The sequence below is a fragment of the Dendrobates tinctorius genome, unplaced genomic scaffold (assembly GCF_039654945.1).
Source record: "Dendrobates tinctorius isolate UK_male_01 unplaced genomic scaffold, ASM3965494v1 ptg000029l, whole genome shotgun sequence".
In the NCBI taxonomy this organism is placed as follows: Eukaryota; Metazoa; Chordata; class Amphibia; order Anura; family Dendrobatidae; genus Dendrobates; species Dendrobates tinctorius.
In genome coordinates this window covers 49117858-49141470 of record NW_027361697.1, presented here as the reverse complement: position 1 = coordinate 49141470, position 23613 = coordinate 49117858, and the positions used below count along the sequence as shown (strand labels likewise).

The following is a 23613-nucleotide window of genomic DNA, read 5'->3' as shown; positions in this document are numbered from 1 at the left end:
CTTTGCTTCACCCACAAAAAGACTGTGGGTCAGATGATCCTTTAGGTTTCTAGCTCTCCTGAATGAAAGGGCTGGCCTATCAGGTAAGATTTTAGAAATAATCGGATCCACTTGTAGAATTGGCCATGATTTCAAAAGTGCCCTACGAATACTGTCAGCTTTAGAATTATAGTTAGTCACAAACCTAACCTGTTGGGAATTTTCCGACAGAGCTCCCTGTTTGTTACCATAAAGGAGAGAGGCACGCGAAGTAAATTTAGCCTTGTGATATGCCCGTTTAAGAGCGCACTGGCTATATCCACGACAAAGGAATCTGTCAAAAAGTTCCTTAGCACGCTTCTCAAAGTCGGAGTCCGAAGAGCAAATTCGCCTAAGGCGAAGAAACTGACCCACTGGAACAGCCTTGACAACATGTGGAGGATGGCACGACGTGGCATATAACAGAGAGTTGGTAGCCGTAGGTTTCCGGAAAATATCTGTTTGCAAAGAGCCCGTCGTGTCTTTCTTCACAAGTACATCGAGAAATTCAATTTTATTAGAATCCCATAAAAATGTAAGCCGGATATTAAGGTCATTCTTATTTAGTTGGGATAATAAGACAGCCAGATCAGATTGTGAACCATGCCAGATCAAAAAAATATCGTCAATGAAACGGGTCCACAAGAGGACCCGTTCCATTGACAACTGATGATCTTACTGGAAGAGGTCCTTCTCCCACAGCCCCAGGAACAGGTTAGCATACGAGGGCGCAAAAGACGCCCCCATAGCTGTGCCCTGGAGCTGTAGGAAGAAGGACCCCTGAAAAACAAAAAAATTGTGCGTTAGGGAAAATTCCAACATTTCCAAAATGAGTTCACAAAAGTGCGAGGACAAACTGGATTGTTCCAGAAAAAAACGTACCGCTCTCAAACTGTCCTGGTGTCTGATACTTGTGTATAGCGACTCAACATCAGCCGTTGCTAACAGTGTATCGCCATCAAGACTCAGACCATCCACCTTCTTAAGGAGCTCCCCAGTGTCCCTAAGGAACGAGGGCAATGTCTCTACAAGGGGTTGAAGATGGAAGTCAATCCATCGATTGACTTTTTCCAGGAAGTTTCCCCTACCAGAGATTATCGGTCTGCCTGGAGGTGTTCTATCATCCTTATGAATTTTGGGGAGGAGATAAAGGGTCGAAATAGTCGGTTCAGGGACCCTTAGTGCATCGGCCAACTCCTTGGTAATAACATTAGCTTCCACTGATAACAACAAGATATTATTCAATTGAGAATTGAATGCGGGCAGGGGGTTATACGTTAGTTTTTTATAACACACTGTATTGTGTAGCTGTCCCAGAGCTTCTTTTACATACATGGCTTTAGGCCAAATTACCACGTTACCCCCCTTGCCCTCTGGTTTCAATTCAATATCATGGAGTTCTTTAAGGGAATGCAACCTTACTCTCTCCTCCCTACTTAAATTATCCCTACAAAAATGTTGAGGAATTTTAAGGAGATCCTGTGTCACCACTTGCACAAACATATCAATGCTAGCGCATGTTGATAGCGGGGGAAACTTCCTGGAATGAGGTCGAATCATGGGAGGAATCTTACCTCCCTCATCGGACTTGCCAGTGGAGAGCTCCTCAAGTGTCCTCACCGCAGCTTGCTCTTCCTCTGTGGGAAATAGATCATATGATTGGTTATCAAAAAAATGACGTTTAAAAAGTAATGCTCTGGCAAATAAATGAAGATCCTTAATTACTGTGAAGGAATCAAAGCCGGCAGTGGGTGAAAAAGACAAACCACGGCTTAGTAATGAAAGATCAGCAGCTGACAGAATATGTTCACTCAGATTAATCACCTTGTTATCATTTTTAGAATGATCTGGTGAATGAAGATGTCGCCTTTTTTGTGGATAATAATTTTGGTTGCGTGACCTATTGATCCTAGCTCCAGACCGTGTGGTCATAGAGGCTGATGAAATGTCCGATTGGCCACCAATCAAGGATAAAGATGTCATAGAGGAGGAATGACGTAAGGTCTGCGAAGAATTTTTCCTTCTTCTCCATAGATATACAGTGCGTTGCTGGTAATCTCTTTGATCCCTAGCAAATTTGTTTTGCTGGGATTCCTGTATTTTTTTGACTGTAACATCCAATGTTTTCTCAAGATTCAGGTCAAAATTACGGATTTTCTCAGCCGAACTATTAGACCTTATATCGTTCTGAGCTGCATCGATCAGTTTGTCCAATTCACAAATTCTAGTTGTATGGTGGCCAATTAAGAGTTTCATCAGGTTGATAGAACACAGATTGCACGCCTCCTCCCAGCTGGAAATAAACTGTGCATCCTCAATGGGGAAGGTGGGAATAACCCGAACCCTCAAACCCCTGGGTATCATGTTACTAGTGACATATTTATCGAGAAAAGCCCTGTTCCACCACAATTTAGTACGACTAATCAAATGCTCTTGAATGGAGGAACAGAGATCATCAAATTTGGAGTCATCGGATTGTAAAATCACAGTATTGGAACCAAAGACCTGTTCCATTTGGCCGAGCCAGGATTTTTCTTTAGCTCGGAAGTCCATAGTTGTGCCACCAAGACCTGTGCAAAACACAGTATAAATATTCAAATAAGAACAAAGAATAACACACACCAACATACCTAGTGTAATGGGGTATACCATATACTGAGTACTGTCAATAAAGAGGTTAATGACAACCCCATGAAGTGCATGGTGTTATGGACTGAGTAGAGACCATTTGTCAAATATATATATGCAAGGTGGAGGAAGAAAGAAAAACTTCCTAAATAACAAAACAGGTCAATAAATAAAATTGCTTTATTAAGGATACAGGGCAAGGAACAATACCATTAAAAATTTGTATAGGTTAATAACTTGTCATGAAAAAAGATACCAACAGTCCTAACATGTCGATCAAATATAGCCCAAATAGAGAGGACAAAAAGAAAAAATCACAACAATGTTATATCAGCCACACACAATATAAAGTGGGAATATGACCCACTCAGTGTAGCGGTAATACCATCATACTAAATATTACAAAGTCATGACATACGATAGTAGCGTGGAAATCCCACCAGATATAACCATAATACCATTAGAATGGATTACACAACATCATGACACAAAAAGTACATTTGTCCTATATTACCAGGTAAAGTGTCCGTGCAGAGCGACAAGTGAAGGACCAGGTACCCGCCCCGACGCGCGTTTCGGGAACCTTCGTCAGGGGGCGCTATGACACAATAATCCATAGAGCTCTTTATACTGCAGAAACCGGAAGGGCTATCCATGTATTGGACGGAAGTCACTTAGCGCTGCCCGGGTAACTGTGGACCCGCCCACATGCTCGGCAGATGAACAGCCATGACGTCCGGATAACGCGGGGCCCCACGTGACCGGACGCCCAAAGCTGCCATGCGCCGACCAGGAGGAGGGACCAACAAGTCCCCCAATGTAAATCGGGCATGCGCATAGCAAACATGTAGTCGTGGACGCCATCTTAGTTGGGGGCAATAAGTCCAACAAACCTAAATGGTAGCAGCAAATGGACTAAGGGGCAAAACCGCCAGTATAGTATCAAGTATAGAGTATAGCATTGGTAACACGCGCGATAGAAAGAGTCATTACATAATGATACCACAAATCCAATATACTGAACATATTGATATGAACACATATATAGAGGTTATATGGGAATAGATAAACTTCTATTACAAACCAAACAAATGGTAACAATCAAATAATACCACTATGTTTGGATATAACATGTCAAATATATATTGAAAAAAGGGGGAGAAAAAGTTCACAAAGCGGTGTTACCAATATTTATATATATGCCCGTTGTCCGTAACACTGATGCTACTGCTTAGAAGGGATAAAGAATACCCAAAAATGAATACACAAAGATAAACCCGCGCATGTATCGCTGATATATATACAAATAACATAAGTATACCTAAAGTAACCTTGGAAAATACAGCATAAAGGATATGCCACCATAAACACGGGTATATAAATATAACTCCACATATAATACGTGGCCAAATTCAACTTGAAATACCCTTTAGTGGACATAATTACTCACAGCATATTTACAAAATAACCAAACATGTAAACGGCGGGATTCCAAAGATAACAACCCCAATAATACAAAGTCCATAGCATAAAATTCGTCACATGGCGTTCTTTATTGTGAAGATCCACAAGATGGAGTATGGTCCTCTTCATCATATATCCGCAAGACATTCCGGAATCCACAGTATAGAGCACTGTATATGCTAAAAAGAGGATTAAAACAAGGGGAATTAAAAACAACAGACAAGAAAACAACTATTTATCGAACATAAACACCTACTCCAAAAAAGGGGCAAAACTTAAATTTTCATTCAACCCATGAGGGTGCACAGTTTTGAGTGTCCAGATCCATCTGGATTCGAGGCGCGCCAATCTGGAAGACATTCTACCACCCCTAATGCCCGCATCAACCATATCAATACCCTTAAATCTGATCAATTTACTGTCGCTATAATGTAACAATTTAAAATGACGTGGAATTGTTTTCAACGTGGATGCGTCCGTATGGTCAGCCGCCGCCTCAATTCCCAAGATGTGTTCACGTACTCGCACCTTAAGTTGGCGCGATGTCAATCCCACATAAATAAGCCTGCATGGACAGGTGGCGTAATAAATCACATGACGGGTCTCACAAGTAATAGTTTTCTTAATGCGGAAGACCTTCCCATTCGAGTCCACAAAAGTGGAAGCTCGATCGATATTGGGGCAGGCAACACAGTGACCACAGGGACGACATCCACGTCGACTGGAAACAACATCCAAAAATGTAGTCTTTGCTTCGCCCACAAAAAGACTGTGGGTCAGATGATCCTTTAGGTTTCTAGCTCTCCTGAATGAAAGGGCTGGCCTATCAGGTAAGATTTTAGAAATAATCGGATCCACTTGTAGAATTGGCCATGATTTCAAAAGTGCCCTACGAATACTGTCAGCTTTAGAATTATAGTTAGTCACAAACCTAACCTGTTGGGAATTTTCCGACAGAGCTCCCTGTTTGTTACCATAAAGGAAAACTATTACTTGTGAGACCCGTCATGTGATTTATTACGCCACATGTCCATGCAGGCTTATTTATGTGGGATTGACATCGCGCCAACTTAAGGTGCGAGTACGTGAACACATCTTGGGAATTGAGGCGGCGGCTGACCATACGGACACATCCATGTTGAAAACAATTCCACGTCATTTTAAATTGTTCCATAATAGCGACAGTAAAGGGTATTGATATGGTTGATGCGGGCATTAGGGGTGGTAGAATGTCTTCCATATTGGCGCGCCTCGAATCCAGATGGATCTGGACACTCAAAACTGTGCACCCTCATGGGTTGAATGAAAATTTAAGTTTTGCCCCTTTTTTGGAGTAGGTGTTTATGTTCGATAAATAGTTGTTTTCTTGTCTGTTGTTTTTAATTCCCCTTGTTTTAATCCTCTTTTTAGCATATACAGTGCTCTATACTGTGGATTCCGGAATGTCTTGCGGATATATGATGAAGAGGACCATACTCCATCTTGTGGATCTTCACATTAAAGAACGCCATGTGACGAATTTTATGCTATGGACTTTGTATTGTTGGGGTTGTTATCTTTGGAATCCCGCCGTTTACATGTTTGGTTATTTTGTAAATATGCTGTGAGTAATTATGTCCACTAAAGGGTATTTCAAGTTGAATTTGGCCACGTACTATATGTGGAGTTGTATTTATATACCCGTGTTTATGGTGGCATATCCTTTATGCTATATTTTCCAAGGTTACTTTAGGTATACTTATGCTATTTGGATATATATCAGCGATACATGCGCGGGTTTATCTTTGTGTATTCATTTTTGGGTATTCTTTATCCCTTCTAAGCAGTAGCATCAGTGTTACGGACAACAGGCATATATATAAATATTGGTAACACCGCTTTGTGAACTTTTTCTCCCCCTTTTTTTCAATATACAGTATATTTGACATGTTATATCCAAACATAGTGGTATTATTTGATTGTTACCATTTGTTTGGTTTGTAATAGAAGTTTATCTATTCCCATATAACCTCTATATATGTGTTCATATCAATATGTTCAGTATATTGGATTTGTGGTATCATTATGTAATGACTCTTTCTATCGCGCGTGTTACCAATGCTATACTCTATACTTGATACTATACTGGCGGTTTTGCCCCTTAGTCCGTTTGCTGCTACCGTTTAGGTTTGTTGGACTTATTGCCCCCAACTAAGATGGCGTCCACGACTACATGTTTGCTATGCGCATGCCCGATTTACATTGGGGGACTTGTTGGTCCCTCCTCCTGGTCGGCGCATGGCAGCTTTGGGCGTCCGGTCACGTGGGGCCCCGCGTTATCCGGACGTCATGGCTGTTCATCTGCCGAGCATGGGGGCGGGTCCACAGTTACCCGGGCAGCGCTAAGAGACTTCCGTCCAATACATGGATAGCCCTTCCGGTTTCTGCAGTATAAAGAGCTCTATGGATTATTGTGTCATAGCGCCCCCTGACGAAGGTTCCCGAAACGCGCGTCGGGGCGGGTACCTGGTCCTTCACTTGTCGCTCTGCACGGACACTTTACCTGGTAATATAGGACAAATGTACTTTTTGTGTCATGACGTTGTGTAATCCATTCTAATGGTATTATGGTTATATCTGGTGGGATTTCCACGCTACTATCATATGTCATGACTTTGTAATATTTAGTATGATGGTATTACCGCTACACTGAGAGGGTCATATTCCCACTTTATATTGTGTGTGGCTGATATAACATTGTTGTGATTTTTTCTTTTTGTCCTCTCTATTTGGGCTATATTTGATCGACATGTTAGGACTGTTGGTATCTTTTTTCATGACAAGTTATTAACCTATACAAATTTTTAATGGTATTGTTCCTTGCCCTGTATCCTTAATAAAGCAATTTTATTTATTGACCTGTTTTGTTGTTAGGAAGTTTTTCTTTCTTCCTCCCCCTTGCATATATATATTTGACAAATGCTCTCTACTCAGTCCATAACACCATGCACTTCATGGGGTTGTCATTAACCTCTTTATTGACAGTATTCAGTATATGGTATACCCCATTACACTAGGTATGTTGGTGTGTGTTATTCTTTGTTCTTATTCCTCTTCTGAGTAGCAGACACAGTTACTAGGCCGAAAAGGTTTTTCAGGACAATATGCGGTAAAAAATTATTAGAAAAACACACGGTGTAGCTCCTTCACAGGTGTACTACACCGCTGGCTACCAGACACCGCTACTATGCCCTAAAACTGTCTATTATCATTGGAAACCATTATTAATGTGAAAAAATATACGCTTTTGTTTAGCGAAATGTTCTCGAATGGAAACTCGAACAGCCGAATTTTAATCAAAGTGTTGTAGTTCGACTAACGGATCTAACACTGCCCAAAACAGCTAGAATTTGAACTTGGCCAACAGTTCCACTCAAACACCACTCATCTGTAATCAGGAGGCAGACTCAGACGGTCTCAGGCACAGTATGGATTCGACAAGATTGCAGAAAGTTGAGAAAGGGTACAGTATCACTGGATAACAGGTACATATAGCATAGCTTAAACATTTAAAATCTCCGTGTTTATTTCCGGAGTACGACAAAGACACTCACAGCCTCAGTATGGATTAGACAACAATCTAAAAAGTAGAAAAAAGGAAATGTTTTTGAAGCGTACACCAGTATACACTGTTGGGGTATTTTTAAATCTTCATATATATTTCTGTCTCAGAAAGACAGTCCAGACTCTCCGCAAGAGGAAACGAGATGGATAAAAGTACAGACATAAAATCGAGTGATTGCAGAAATTTAGGAATTACTAATCACGGGAAAAACTCCCGGGAGAATTCTCAGAGGCGATGCTGACCCTCAATTACTTTATGTGTGGAGACAGCGAAATCAGTTCTTGTGAAGAAATGGTTGCTGTATCGCAGTACCGTTGATCCCATCACCGCTACTCATCTCCATCAAATTTTGATCACAGGGAGAGATGTAGACATGGCCCTCACTGCCTATCATGATCTGTCAGGTAACTTTGGAGTGCAAAAGACAGAAGCCACAGGCTGTAGGCGATTTTATTGGATTGGCATGAGAGGGCACATTTAAAAATGTGGGCAGGAATGTCACACGTCTGTGAGTAGGAAAACTGTGAAAGCTGATGATAAACCACCACTGCATCTCATTGTGAGTTGACGTCCATAAGAAATGGAAGCCATTGATCTTCTGAAGCTAGAGCTCGGCCAGCAGGACAGGGCATAGCTACGTCTTAACCATCATCTATCAGTTCACCAAATTTGTAGTGGCAGTCCCAGGGAAGGATTTGACAGCCCAGACTACACAGCGGAGGAGCAGAGAGAGGTAAATATTGCAAATGCTGGGGCCCTGCCCAAGCAAGTGGGGCCCACTCGTGGGCGTCGGTACTGGCACTGGACCCCTCATAGTACACCGGTGTGTCTGACGGCGGGTGTGCACCCCCACCGTCAGAGACACTTGATTGCACTATGAGGGACCCTGTGCCAGTGCCGGTGCCCAAAAGTCGGCCCACCCACCTGTCCAGGGCAATGGCACTCGCACGGCTGCGAGCACTAGGTGGTGACCCCAGCCTTGGGGGGGAGGCAGCCCAGTTAGGGAGGTTTAAAAAATGGCATATGTTGATGTTGGACATTCAGCAGCTGCAAAGGGAGGAATCGGAGAAGTCCGAGGAAGAGGAGGACAAAAGCAAGCCATTTTTCTGGCAACCTATGTGTCATCAGGGGAAGGTGGGACAAAATCCTTTGAAACCCATGCATGGTTCATTTTAATGAAGGTTAGATCATCAACATTTTGGGTCGACAGACGGGTCCCTTTTTCTGTCAGGATTGAGCCAGCAGCACTGAAGACTCTTTCCGATAGCACACTAGCAGCAGGGCAAGCGAGCTCCTGTAAGGCATATTGTGCCAATTCAGGCCAGGCATCCAGTTTAGAGGCCCAATAGTCAAAGGGGAATGACCTGTGAGGGAGAACATCGATATGGGAGGAGAAGTAGTTTGTAACCATAGTTGACAACTGCTGTCTCCTGTCACTTTAAATCGATGCAGTATTACCAGTCGTGTGAGCCGGACTTGAAAAATCAGTCCACAACATGGTCATGAAACCCCTGTCTCCAACGCCACTTCTGATGTGTGCACCATGACCACCTCTTCCATGTTTCCCCCTACGGCTCGTTGGAGAACCAACACCGCTGCTGTGTGCTGGAAATGCTTCAAACAAACGGTTTACCAGAGTTGCTTGTTTGTTAGCCAATATTTGGTCAAGGTTCTCCTGTGGCATGATGTTTTGGAATTTACCTTTATAGCGTGGATTCAGGATTCTGGCCAACCAGTAGTCATCATCGTTCCTCATTTTGGCAATGCGGGGGTCCCTTTTTAGGATCTGCAAGGCATAATCTGACATGTGGGCCAATGTTTCAGATGTCAATGATGCACTGCGAGTGCTGGGTGGATGAGTACTTTCTGGCAAATCCACATCCCTCCAGTCACGCACAAACCCTGTACCAGACCTTGCTACGCCAACATTTTCTCTTGCCCCACAAGAAGCATCCTCCTCCCCTAAATAATCATCCCCATCATCATCCTCCTCCTCCTCTTCCTCTTCTTCCTCCACCTCGTCTAGGAGAGATCCCGGAGCAGACAATGGCTGACTGTCATCAAGGCTTCCCTCCTCCTCTTCCTCATCCTCCTCGGCTGCAGACGCCTGCTCCTTAATGTGCATCAAAGTTTGCATGAGCAGACGCATAAGTGGGATTCTCATGCTTATGATGGCGTCGTCTGCGCTTACCAGTCGTGTGCATTCCTCAAAACACTGAAGGACTTTACAGAGGTCTTTCAGCTTCGACCACTGCACACCCGACAACTCCATGTCTGCCCTCAAAGTGCCTGGCCGTGTATCCTCCCACAAATGCATCACAGCCTGCCTCTGTTCGCACAGCCTCTCAACCATGTGCAGGGTGGAGTTCCACCTTGTTGCAATGTCGACAATTAGGCGGTGCTTGGGAAGTTGGAGCAATCGCTGCAGCTTCTGCATATGACTGGAGTGTACGGGCGACCGGCGGATGTGCAAGCACAGTCTTCGGACCTTCTGGAGCAGGCCTGTTAACTCCGGATAATTATTGAGGAAGCACTGCACCACCAGGTTCAAGGTGTGAGCCAGGCAAGGTATGTGTCGGAGTTTTGAACGGGCTATGGCTGCCACAAAATTCCGGCCGTTATCACTAACTACCTTGCCTGCCTTAAGATGTAGACTGCCCAGCCATGACTCAGTTTGTCGCTGCAAATAGTCAGCTAGTACCTCCGCAGTTTGTCTGTTGTCGCCCAAACACATCATCTTCAACACAGCCTGCTGACGCTTACCACTAGTTGTTCGATAGTGGGACACCGAGTGTGCAACACTGGCAGCTGCGGATGGAGTGCTTGTATGACTGCGCTCTGTGGACGAGCTTTCGCTTCTGGAGGAGGAGGATGAGGCGGGTCGAACGCCTACACCCAACTGTTTCCTATACCTTGGGCTAGGCAGCACTGTCCCACCGCCGCTGTCCCCTGTGGACCCTGCATCCACCACATTAACCCAGTGCGCAGTGATGGACACGTAATGGCCCTGGCCATGCCTACTGGACCATGCATCTGTTGTGAGGTGCACCTTTCCACTCACTGATTGCTTGACTGCATGGACAATGCGGTCTTTCACATGAAGGTGGAGGGCTGGGATGGCTTTGCGAGAAAAGAAGTGCTGACTGGGTAGATCATAGCGTGGTACTGCGTAGGCCATGAGTTCGCGGAAAGCTTTGCTTTCAACCAACCGGTAGGGCATCATCTCTAACGAGATTAGTTTGGCAATGTGGGTGTTCAAATCCAGTGTTCTCTGATGAGAGGATGAGTACTTTCTTGTCCTACTCATAGTCTCTGGTAGGGTGAGCTGGACTTGAGAGCTGCATATGGTGGAACTAGCGGTGGACATGGTGGACTGAGGGAGGGTTGATGATGGTGATGGAGTTGGTGTTCTTTCTAATGGCCTAGACTCAGTCTTTCGTAGCAATAACATTGTGATTTCCTGACTGCTTTGGCCTTGCAACGACACCTCAACATTTGCTGCTGGTGGTGTGCTAACCGGTGGGCTTACAGTGGGGGAAATGGAAAACGATGTAGCATTGCTGACTACCTTCATTGGGAGCAGTTGCACATGTGGTACGTGAGGTTTGGTAGTCCGCCCATGCTTGCAAGTGCATGGTGGTTAAATGACTAAGCATGCAACTGGTATTCAAATTTCTCAGATTTTTCCCTCGGCTAAAGGTCTTTGCGCACTTCTAACAGATAACCTTTGCCTGATCATTAGGATTTTGTTCAAAAAAGTGCCACACTGCACTCTTCCTACTATGGAAGACATTTTGAGGCCTTGCACGCTGTGCTAATTTGACCGTCTGGCCTAGCTGTCCTGCAACTCTTTTGGTTTTTGTAACCCGTTTTTGGACTGCTCCGGGCCTGCCAGATAACAGCTGTTGCGATGTCGATGCCTGCTGCGGATGCTCCTCCTCCTCTTCTGAGCTTTTGGCAGTGGCACCTTCTTCCCCCAATAGATGCCAATCTGGTCAACAACTGGGTCATCCATCACCTCCTCTTCAATGTCATGTGCACCTTCCTCTGTGTCACCATGTAAGGTGGTATAGTATGCGGGAAGGGGCACCTGAGTTTCATCAGGGTCAGATTCTGGCTCAGTACACTGCGAGGGCAATGTAGTGCTCTGAGTGAATGTACCAGCAGATAAATCTAGCAGTGGCTGTGCATCAGTGCACTCCATGTCAGATTCTTCTTGGACTGGGTAATTCATGATTTGACTTGATAACCCAGGCATGGTATGTGAAAAGAGCTCCATGGAGTAATCTGTAGTGTGGCCTGCCGCATCCTTTACTTTTGGTAGAGATGAAGGACACAAGGAAAGGTGTGGTTCCTGACCATGAGCCTCCAATGATGACTCAGTGCTTTTATTTTTTGAAAGTTCAGAAGAGGAGGCGATAGAGCTGGAGGCTGTGTCAGCAATGTAAGCCAAAACATGTTCCTGAAGCTCCGGCTTTAATAGCGGTTTACCTACTCCCAGAAAAGGGAGCCTTCGAGGCCTGGTGAAAAGTATTTTTGCTTTTAAAAAAGCAGTTTGCACAGCAGTGTGAAAACAGCAATGCAGCTATCAGGGAGCCTTATAAGGCAGCCTAATAACCAACAGAGCTGATGCACCAACATATAGCCTCCCCTTGCACTGCACACTAACTGGTGTGTTGTACAGGCAAAATCGCTAGCAGCAGAAGCAGTTTTTGTATCTTCTTCCCTGCCTAACGCTCTCCCTACAGAATCAGCAGCAGCTCTCCCTATTCTGAGATCAGCAGAAGTAAGATGGCGGTCGGCGTGCATGCCCTTTTATAGCCCCTGTGACGCCACACAAAGCAAGCCAATCACTTGCATGCCCTTCTCAAAGATGGTGGTAACCGCTGCCTATGTCATCGCGTTGCCCACAGTGTGCGTCCTCCATCATTGGCTGAAAAAGGGCGCTGAAGCATAATTTGAAACGCGACTTTGGCACCATGGTCGCCAACCTCGTGGCCTCACACTATGGTCGGGTTTCGTTTCATGAAACCCGACTTTTGCAAAAGTCGGCGACTTTAGAGATTGACTGACCCATTTTTCTCAACTCTAGTCGCAAGAGCACTCCATCCGCAGCTGGCAGTGTTGCACACGAGGTGTCCCACTATCGAACAGCTAGTGGTAAGCGTCAGCAGGCTGTGTTAAAGATGATGTCTTTGGGCGACAACAGACACACCGCGGAGGTACTGGCCGACTACTTGCAGCGACAAACTGAGTCATGGCTGGGCAGTCTACATCTTGAGGCAGGCAAGGTAGTCAGAGATAACGGCCGTAATTTTGAGGCAGCCATAGCCACGTTCAAAACTCACACACATACCTTGCCTGGCTCACACTTTGAACCTGGTGGTGCAGTGCTTCCTTAATAATTATCCAGAGTTAACATCACTGCTCCACAGACTGTGCTCGCACATCCATCACTCGGCCGTACACCCCAGACGTATGCAGAAGCTGCAGCAATTGCTCCACCTCCCCAAGCACCGCCTAATCATAGACGTTGCAACAAGGTGGAACTCCACCGTGCACATGGTTGAGAGGCTGTGCAAACAGAGGCAGGCTGTAATGCATTTGTGGGAGAATACACGGGCAGGCAGTTTGAGGGAAGACATGGAATTGTCGGGTGTGCAGTGGTCAAAGCTGAAAGACCTCTGTAAGGTCCTTCAGTGTTTTGAGGAATGCACACGGCTGGTAAGCACAGACGACGCCATCATAAGCATGAGCATCCCACTTATGCGTCTGCTCATACAAAGTTTGACGCACATTCAGGATCTGGCGTCTGCAGTAGAGGAGGAGGAACAGGAGGAGGAGGAGGGAAGCCTTGCTGACAGTCAGCCATTGTCTGGTCAGGGAACTGTCTTGGACGAGGTGGAGGAAGAAGAGAAAGAGGAGGAGGAGGAGGATGAGTTTGATTATTTTGGGCAGGAGGATCCTTCTCAGGGGGCAAGAGAAAATGTTGGCGTTCCAAGGTCAGGTACAGTGTTTGTGCGTGACTGTAGGGATGTGGATTTACCAGAAAGTGCTCCTCCACCCAGCAGTGGCAGTTCATTATTGACACCTGGAATATGCTTTGTGGATCCTAAAAAGGGACCCCCGCATTGCCAAAATGATGAAGGATGACGACTACTGGCTGGCCAGCATCCTCGATCCACGCTACAAAGGCAAATTACACAACATCATGCCACAGGAGAACCTAGAGATAATATTGGCTAACAAACAAGCAACTCTGGTAAACCATTTGTTTGAGGCTTTCCCAGCACACAACAGCGGTGCTGGTTCTCCCACGAGCCGTAGTGGGCACAATGGAAGAGGTGTTCATGGTGCACACAGCTGAAGTGGCGTTGGAGACAGGGGTTTAATGACCATGTTGTGGAATGATTTCTCAAGTACCGCTCACACGACTGCTAATACTGCATCGATTAAAAGTGACAGGAGACAGCAGTTGTCAACTATGGTTACAAACTACTTCTCCTCCCATATTGATGTTCTCCCTCACAGGTCATTCCCCTTTGACTATTGGGCCTCTAAACTGGACGCCTGGCCTGAATTGGCACACTATGCCTTACAGGAGCTCGCTTGCCCTGCTGCTAGTGTGTTATCTGAAAGAGTCTTCTGTGCTGCTGGATCAATCCTGACAGAAAAAAGGACCCATCTGTTGACCCAAAATGTTGATGTTCTAACCTTCATTAAAATAAACCATGCATGGGTTTCAAAGGATTTTGTCTCACCTTCCCCTGATGACACATAGGTTGCCAGAAAACTGCCTCACTTTTGTCCTCCTCTTCCTCGGACTTGCCCAATTCCGCCATTTGCAGCAGCTTAATGAATGTCCAGCCTACACATCAACATATGCCATTTTTTAAACCTCCCTAGCTGGGCTGCCCACCCCCCAAGGGCTGGGGTCAACACCTGGTGCGCCTGAGCAAGTGCCATTGCTCTGAACAGGTGGATGGGCCCACTGATGGCCGACGGCACTGGCACAGGGCCCCTCTCTGACGGTGGGGGGTCCCACTCGCCGTCAGACACACCAGCGCACTATGAGGGGCCCTGTGCCAGTACCGTCGACCACGAGTGTGCCCCCCTGCTTGGTCATGGCCACAGCATTTGCAAGTTGCAATACTTACCTCTCCCTGCTCCAACGCTGTGTAGTCTGGGCAGTTAAATCCTTCACAGGGACGGCCACTAGAAATTTGGTGTATTGGCCACTAGAAATTTGGTGTATTGATCGATGATGGTTAAGATGTAGCTATGGCCTGTCCTGCTGGCCTCTACCTTCAGATGATCAATGGCTACCATTTGTAATGGACGTCAACTTACAAGCGGATGCAGTGGTGCTTTATGATCACCTTTCACAGTTGTGATAGTCACAGACGTGTGACATTCCTGCAAGAATTTTTCAATGTCTCCTCTCATGCCAATCCAATAGAATCACCTACGGCCTGTGGCTTCTGTCTTTTGCACTCCAAAATGACCAGACACATCATGATAGGCAGTGAGGACCATGTCTACATCTCTCCCTGTGATCACAATTTGATGAAGACGAGTAACGGTGATGTGATCCACGCTACTGCGATAAAGCAATCCTTTCTTTACAAAGAACCGTTTTCACTGTCTCCACAGACACAGTAATTGAGGGTCTGCATCGCCTCTGCAACATCTACTGGGAGGTTTTCCCGCCTTGAGTAATTCCCAAATTTCTGCTAACACTCAACTTTCCGTCTGTGTCACGACTGCAGCCGCAGACGCGGCCCTGCAGGCGCCTCCACGCCGATGGCGAGGGGCGGGCATCCCCCGAGGACACAATATGGACCCTCTATACCACAGAGGGGGACTCGGGCCTACCCGAACTAGGGAAGGGCAGCGACCTGGATTCTGTTGCAGCTGAGCATGTGGACTAAGAAGACACGTAGGACTAGATAACACCGCACAACTTCAGGTATAAATAAAGTACAGTTTACTTAAAGTAAAGTCACAGTACATAGACAAAACAGGGCTAAACCAGGCTCCCGATTCCACACCTCCCAGAAGGGTACCACCCAGTGGACCCCAAGGCCCCATCGGATCACTGAGGCACTCATAAGCGGGACATTGGGACACAGGCCGGACATCAGGACACACGAGGTCATCAGGACATCAGGACACATGAGGTCATCAGGACATCAGGACACACAAGGTCATCAGGACATCAGGACACATGAGGTCATCAGGACATCAGGACACACGAGGTCATCAGGACATCAGGACACACAAGGTCATCCAGATGCAGGCAGGACATCAGGGTCACCCACAGGACATCAGAGTCACCGGCAGACATCAGACAGGAGTTGTTTGGTTCCGGACATCCAACACGACCTACAGGCACCACTGCAGTCATCCAGCTCCAGGCTCCAGGTAGCGGTCATCAGGTTCCTGACTGCGGTCGTCAGGCTCCAGGCATCGGACCTAGGAAGGAACTCAAGCGTGATGGTACTAACACCGCAGGATTGCTGGGCCTGCATTGAGCTAGCACCGCATGGTAGACAGAGCACAGCATAATAGATGCTCAGCAGGAACGCCGGTTGCAAGAGTCTCAGAGTCACTGGGTGCGGGGCTCCAAACACAGAGGGATTCCAGCAAGATAGCACAGCAGATAGTTCAGACATAGTCAGGGAAGGGATAAGTACAGGATCAAGGATTCAAGCCTGGATACACCGCCTCTAGGCCAGGGCGAATTTAGACAGGGTCAGGTATAGGACAGGTACAGGAGCATGGATTCAGGCCCAGATATACCACCTCCGGGGCAGGGCGAGGGAACAGGATAGGTACAGGATCAGAGATTCAGGCCCGGATATACCACCTCCGGGGCAGGGCGAGGGAACAGGACAAAGCAGGAATCAAGGCAGGGAATTTGGTACCATAACCGAGACAGATGAGGTCCAGAGACACAGACACGAGACACACATGGCAAAGTGCAGGAGCTTTGTGAATTGTGAGTAGCTCTGGCCCCGCCCATAGGGCAGGGTAAGTTTATAAAGGGGCTGCCCCTCAGCAATTGGCTGGGGACAGCATTTCAAGTACACACACTAACCCTGATAAAAGCAGGGAAGGTGTGGCTGTGCACGCCCTAAGCACACACAGAAACCATTACAGCACAGTCAGTGCAGGAACTGCAGCCCAGAGCACCTGGCCATGGCTGCCAGCCAAGACACACGTGGAAAGTCATGCACCAGCTGCAAATGACTTCACAACCCGTGGACAGCTTCCACAGCGGCGACCAGGGACCGCACATGCGAATGGTCAAGCAGCAGAGCAAAGACCCAACACCACATGTGCAGCTACGCAGCAGAGCAGGGAACTGAGCAGGCTCCATACAGGTAAAAGCCAGCAGTATCCCAGCTCAATTAGGGGGAAAGGAGTAAGGGGTTAAAGCAAAAAACATGCATTGTCACGCCAACAACCAAATACAAACAGAACGGCGTGACAGTCTGTACTTGTATCCATATAGTTTCCAGTAGCGGAGAGTCTGGACTGGCTTACTCAGATTGAAATATAAACGAAGATTTAAAAGTACCACAACACTGTATACTGTTGTACGCTTCGAATACCTTTCCCTTTTTCTACTTTTTAAATTCTGATGTAATACATAGTGAGCCTGTGAATGTCTGTGTCTGACTCCGGAAGTATAGATGGAAATTTACAATTACCCCTAGACTGGATACACCTGGTATGTGCTGATACAGTACCTTTGTTAAAAATTTGTTATTACGGTATCATCCATTGGGAGTGAGCGTGTGTGGTTTACGCCTTCTATATATACGGTGAATCGGAAATACCAATTTTTACCCTATACTCGATACAGCTTGTATCTTGTTATACAGTACATTTGTTCGGCATTTAGTATTACGGTCAAATCCATATTGAGTGAGCGTCTTAGAGTGACTACAGGACTATGTATACGGAGATTTCAATTGTACCCTATAATATCTATACTTGCTACCTTGTTATCCAGTACCTTTTCTACAACATTTTCTATTATGGTCAAACCCAGAGTGAGTGAGCGTCTGAGGGTGACTCCGGAAATATTTACCGAGATTTCAAATTTGGCCAACACTGTATACAGCTGTACGCTTCTGATACAGTAACTTTTATTGCTATTTAGATTCTGGTGTAATCCATAATGAGCCTGTGAACGTCTGTCTGTTACTCCGGAAATATATTTGGAGATCTAAGATTACCCCAACACTGTATACAGTTGTACGCTTGTGTTACATTACCCATTTACAGCTTTTCATATTCTTGTGTAATCCATACTGGGCCTGAGAGCGTTTGTGTCTGCCTCCTGAAATATATACGGAGATTCCTAATGTTAACACTATACTATGTATACCTGGTATCTGGTGATACTGTACCCTTTTTCAACTTTTTATTTTATTGTGTTCTCCATACTGAGCCTCTGAGTGTCTGTGTATGGCTCATGAAATATACACGGAGATTTACTGTTATCCCTAGACTGTATAGAGCTGTACGCTTCTGATACAGTACCATATATCTGCTGGTATTTTGGGTGCATTTTCCAAAACATGAGGAAGTATGGTGGAAGAGGACACGGATGTGGGTGTGGGGGGGCCACCTGGTACTGATGGCGGTGGTGGTGCATCTGCTGGTGGTGCCAAAAACACAATAGCAGCTAAGGCAGGAGGTGTTGAGCCTGCATCATGGTGTAGTTCTGGAAGGCCTGTATGGCTCCCTTTTCTGGGAGTAGGTAGACTGCTTTTAAAGCTGGAGCATCAGGATCTGTTTTTGGCTTACATTGCTGAAACAGCCTCCAGCTCTATAGCCTCCTCTTCTGAAGTTTTAAAAAAATGCAAGCACTGAGTCGTCTGTGCGGGCTTCTGGTCAGGAGCAACCCCTTTCCTTGCGTCCTTCACCCACACCAAAAGTGAAGGATGCGGCAGCACACACTTCAGATTACTCCATGGAGCTCTTTTCACATACCATGCCTGGGTTAATTAAAAATGGGGCCCTTCATATACTGGAGCATTCCAAATGGGGGACATCAGACACTGGAGCAGCATTTACAGGGGCTCATTATACACTGGTGCATTAGAAATGGAGCCCATTATATATGGAGCGTTATTTGGGCCCATCATACACTGGAGCATCATCCATGAGGCCCATCATATACTGGAGCATTCTAAATGGGGCAGATCAGACACTGGAGCAGCATCTATGGGGCACATTATACACTGGAGCATTACAACTGGGGCCCATTATACATATGGAGCATTATTTGGGCCCATAAGACACTGGAGCATCATCCATGGGGCCCATCATATACTGGAGCATTCTAAATGAGGCAGATCAGACACTGGAGCAGCATCTATGGGGCACATTATACACTGGAGCATTAAAAATGGAACCCATTATATATGGAGCATTATTTGGGCCCATAAGACACTGGAGCAACATCCATGGGGCCCATCATATATTGGAGCATTCTAAATGGGGCAGATCAGACACTGGAGCTGCATTTATGGGGCACATTATACACTGGAGCATTACAAATGGGGCCCATTATATATGGAGCATTGTTTGGGCCCATAAGACACTGGAGCATCGTCCATGGGGACCATCATATACTGAAGCATTCTAAATGTGGCAGATCAGACACTGGAGCAGCATCTATGGGGCACATTATACACTGGAGCATTACAAATGGGGTGCATTATATATGGAGCATTATTTGGGCCCATAAGACACTGGAGCATCATCCATGGGGCCCATCATATAATGAAGCATTCTAAATGGGGCAGATCAGACACTGGAGCAGCATCTATGGGGCCCATTATACACTGGAGCATTACAAATGGGTCCCATTGTATACGGAGCATTATTTGGGCCCATAACACACTGGAGCATCGTCCATGGGGACCATCATATACTGTAGAATTATGTGGAGCTCATCATATACTGTATGGAAATTATATGTGACCAATTATTCTGTATGGAGAAATATATGGGGCTCATTATTCTGTATGGCGCACAATGTGGTGGCCATAATACTGTATGGAGTAATATACTGTCCTTTTTTTGAGCTATTGTACAATTTAAAATAGATCAGTCATGTCATGTAAGCAGTGAAGTATTTGTCATTGTACTATACCTATATTTCTGTGCCGTATCGGAGCATCATGAGTTGTGGTATGTGTTAAAGGGGCGCACTGACACTCTTTGGCCCAGGGCACACGAAAACCTGGAGCCAGCCCTACCCCCCCACAACTTTAGCCAAATAACCCCCAGTTTTCAATGTGTAACTATTATTATGAAGTAAATTAAGGTTGACAAGCTTCAGTAATAAGAATTGATGTTTTTGGCATTGAAATGGGCACTGTAGGTGTGCTTACTGTCCTCCACTCCCTGCCGACTTTGCTTCCCCATTGACTTGCATTGGGTTTCGTGTTTCAGTCGGCCTCCGACTTTTCGCTATAGTCTGCCGATTTCGTTCGACCCGACTTTTGCAAAAGTCGGGTTTCATGAAACCCGACTCGACCTTAAAAAAGGCAAAGTCACTCATCTCTAATCGCTAACGCTCTGTACTTTCCCTTCTGCTTTTAAACATGCCACAATCACGCCTATCCTTAAAAATCCAACCCTCGACCCAACGGCTATGTCCAGCTATTGCCCAATATCACTGCTCCCATTCGCTTCCAAACTCCTGGAGCTGCATGTCCACGCTGAACTTTCCTCCCACCTCTTATCTAACTTGCTCTTTGGCAATCTACAATCTGGTTTCCTCCCCCATCACTCCACTGAGACAGCCCTGACTAAAATTACTAACGACCTACTTACAGCCAAAGCAAATGGACAATACTCTATACACATCCTTCTAGACCTGTCCTCTGCATTCGACACAGTTTAGCACTGCCTCCTACTACAGATCCTCTGCTCCTTTGGCATCAAAGACCTCGCCCTATCCTGGATCTCCTCATACCTTTCAAACCACACATTCAGCATCTCCCACTCCCACACTACCTCCTCATCCCACCCTTTCTCTGTTGGAGTCCCCCAAGACTCTGTTCTAGGACCTCTACTCTTCTCAATTTATACCCTTGGCCTGGGTCAACTCATAAAGTCCCATGGATTACAGTACCACCTTTATGCTAATGACACTCAGATCTACCTCTCTGGCCCAGACGTCACCTCTCTGCTATCCAGAATCCCGGAGTGTCTATCAGCCATATCCTCCTTCTTCTCCTCTCGCTTCTTCAAGCTCAATGTGGACAAATCTGAACTCATCATCTTTCCTCCATCTCACAGATCCTCCTTTCCTGACCTATCTGTCACAATTAATGACATCACGCTTTCCCCAGTATCGCAAGTCCGCTGCCTCGGAGTAACCTTTGACTCTGCCCTGTCCTTCAAGCCGCATATCCAAGCTCTTTCTACCTCCTGTCGCCTCCAGCTCAAAAATATTTCCAGAATCTGTCCTTTTCTCAACCCTCAATCTACTAAAATGCTTGTGCATGCCCTCATCATCTCCTGACTCGACTACTGCAACATCCTTTTCTGTGGTCTCCCTGTTAGCACCCTCGCACCTCTCCAGTCCATCCTTACCTCTGCTGCCCGACTAATTCATCTCTCTCCTCGCTACTCCTCCGCTCCTTCCCTCTGCAAATCTCTTCACTGGCTTCCATTCCCTCAGCGTATCCAGTTCAAATTACTAATACTGACCTACAAGGCCATCTATAACCTGTCTCCTCCATATGTCTCTGAACTAATCTCCCGATACCTTCCCTCACGTAATCTATGGTCATCCCAAGACCTCCTTCTCTCCTCCACACTTATTTGCTCTTCACCCTAACGCCTCCAAGACTTCTCCCGCACTGCCCCCATCCTCTGGAATTCTTTGCCCCAACATGTCCGACTATCAGCCACATTCTGATCCTTCAGACGGAACCTGAAAACCCACCTCTTCAAGAAAGCCTACAGCCTGCAATGACCCCGCTACCTCCTCACCACTATTGGAGATATCACCTCAACCAACACCGGAACTGCTGCAACCCACCAACCTACTGTCTCCTTCCCCACCATCCTGTAGCATGTAAGCCCGAAAGGACTGGGTCCTCTCCCCTCTGTATCAGTCTGTCATTGTAAGTTTGTTTACTGTAAGTGATATCTGTAATTTGTTTGTAACCCCTTCTTATGTACAGCATCATGGAATCAATGGTGCTATATAAATTAATAACAATAATAATAATAATAAGGAAAGTGAAAACAGGCTGGGGGTTGACGAGGCTAAAAGCCAAGAAAACACTTTTTTTATCTTTTTATTTTTCACCTCCCATTGTGAGACTTGAATATAACATATACTGCAATACTTCTATTTTATACTGCTCAATTTTACAATGACACACTGCCTATTAGACGCTGCTGCTGGCACCTTTCGATCACATAACTAGTGACAGATGTTTGCACAAAAGAAGTCCAATCCTTCTATCAACCATGTAAGTGCTGCAATACCTTATGCTCCCAGTATCTAGATGAGTATCTAGATGGGTGAGTGGTCATTGCAGCAGGGTGTCAACTACAGTATGTGTTACAGTAAGAACATCAATAACATGAGCAACATTGTCATTGGGCAGGAATTATATCAACTATCAGAAGATCATATTGTCATGTCCCCTAGTGGGATGAAAACAAATCATAAAATAAATGTTACTTTAAAAAAATACTGTATATACTCATGTATAAGCCGCGTTTTCTAGCACATTTTTTTGTGCTGAAAATGCCCCCCTTGGCTTATACATGAGTCAATTGTCCAAGAGGGCCGACGGGGGAGGAGGAGGCACTGGAGGCAGGAGCCTGCGGCTGAAACTGTGCCCACTGTTAAAGAGAAATTAATATTCATTTTTCTTATAGCACGCACATTGACACCAACAGCTGCTGGCTTGCAGAAGACATCCTACTCACCTTCCTGCACATCCTCGCTGCACCTCGTTGGTTCCAGCTCCAGCAGCATTTCTGGCCGAGCGATCACGTGGCATCTATCATTAAGGCAATGAATATGCACGCCTCTCCACTCCCAAAGGCGTGAAGTAAATATTCATTACCTTAATGAGCGGGGCCACGTGATCGCTTGGCAGGAAGAGCTGCTGGCGCCGGAATGAGATGCATTGAGGGCACGCAGGCAAGGTAAGTAGGATGTTTGTTTTTTGTTAATAGGAAACATGCATACAAGGACAGGGGATAAGGAGCCATGCATACCAGGACAGCGATGGAGGAGCCATGCATGCAAAGATAGGGATGGGGAGAGCCATGCATACAGGGATGGGGGAGCCATGCATACCAGGACAGCAATGGAGCCATGCAAACCAGGACAGGGGATAAGGAGCCATGCATACAAGGACAGGGACAGGGGAGCCATGCATACCAGGAAAGTGATGGGAGAGCCATGCATACAATGACAGGGACGGGGGAGACATGGATACCAGGACAGGGATGAGGGGACAATGCATACCCGGCTTATACTCGAGTCAATAAGCTTTCCCAGTTTTTCGTGGCAAAATTTGGTGCCTCGGCTTATACTCCGGTCAGCTTATACTCAGGTATATACAGTATATACTGTAATAATGTCAGAATTTTTAATGATAATAGATCTACACCAAATTCGTAATAAAATATAAATAAAAGTTATTCTTATAATGTACTGCAAACGGCACAGTGCAATATTTAAAATGTAAAAATAATGACAGTATATCTATATTTTTTTGCATTCCCCATATAAAGGATTTATAAAACGTACTAAGTTATTTGTATCAATAATAATTGAAAAATACAACCCACCTCTCTTAAAAAAAAAAAAGGTATAATGTGGTAAAAATAGAAAA

General features: G+C 45.7%; 1 long non-coding RNA gene across 1 annotated transcript in view; it reads right to left on the bottom strand.

The window, feature by feature from the left end:
• The window catches only part of LOC141085986 (uncharacterized), a 64963-nt gene that overhangs the window by 2015 nt on the left and 39335 nt on the right, over window positions 1-23613 (bottom strand). The window contains exon 2 of the long non-coding RNA XR_012231451.1: window positions 1593-1655. This is a non-coding gene — a long non-coding RNA (uncharacterized lncRNA). The remainder of the gene's footprint in view (window positions 1-1592; window positions 1656-23613) is intronic.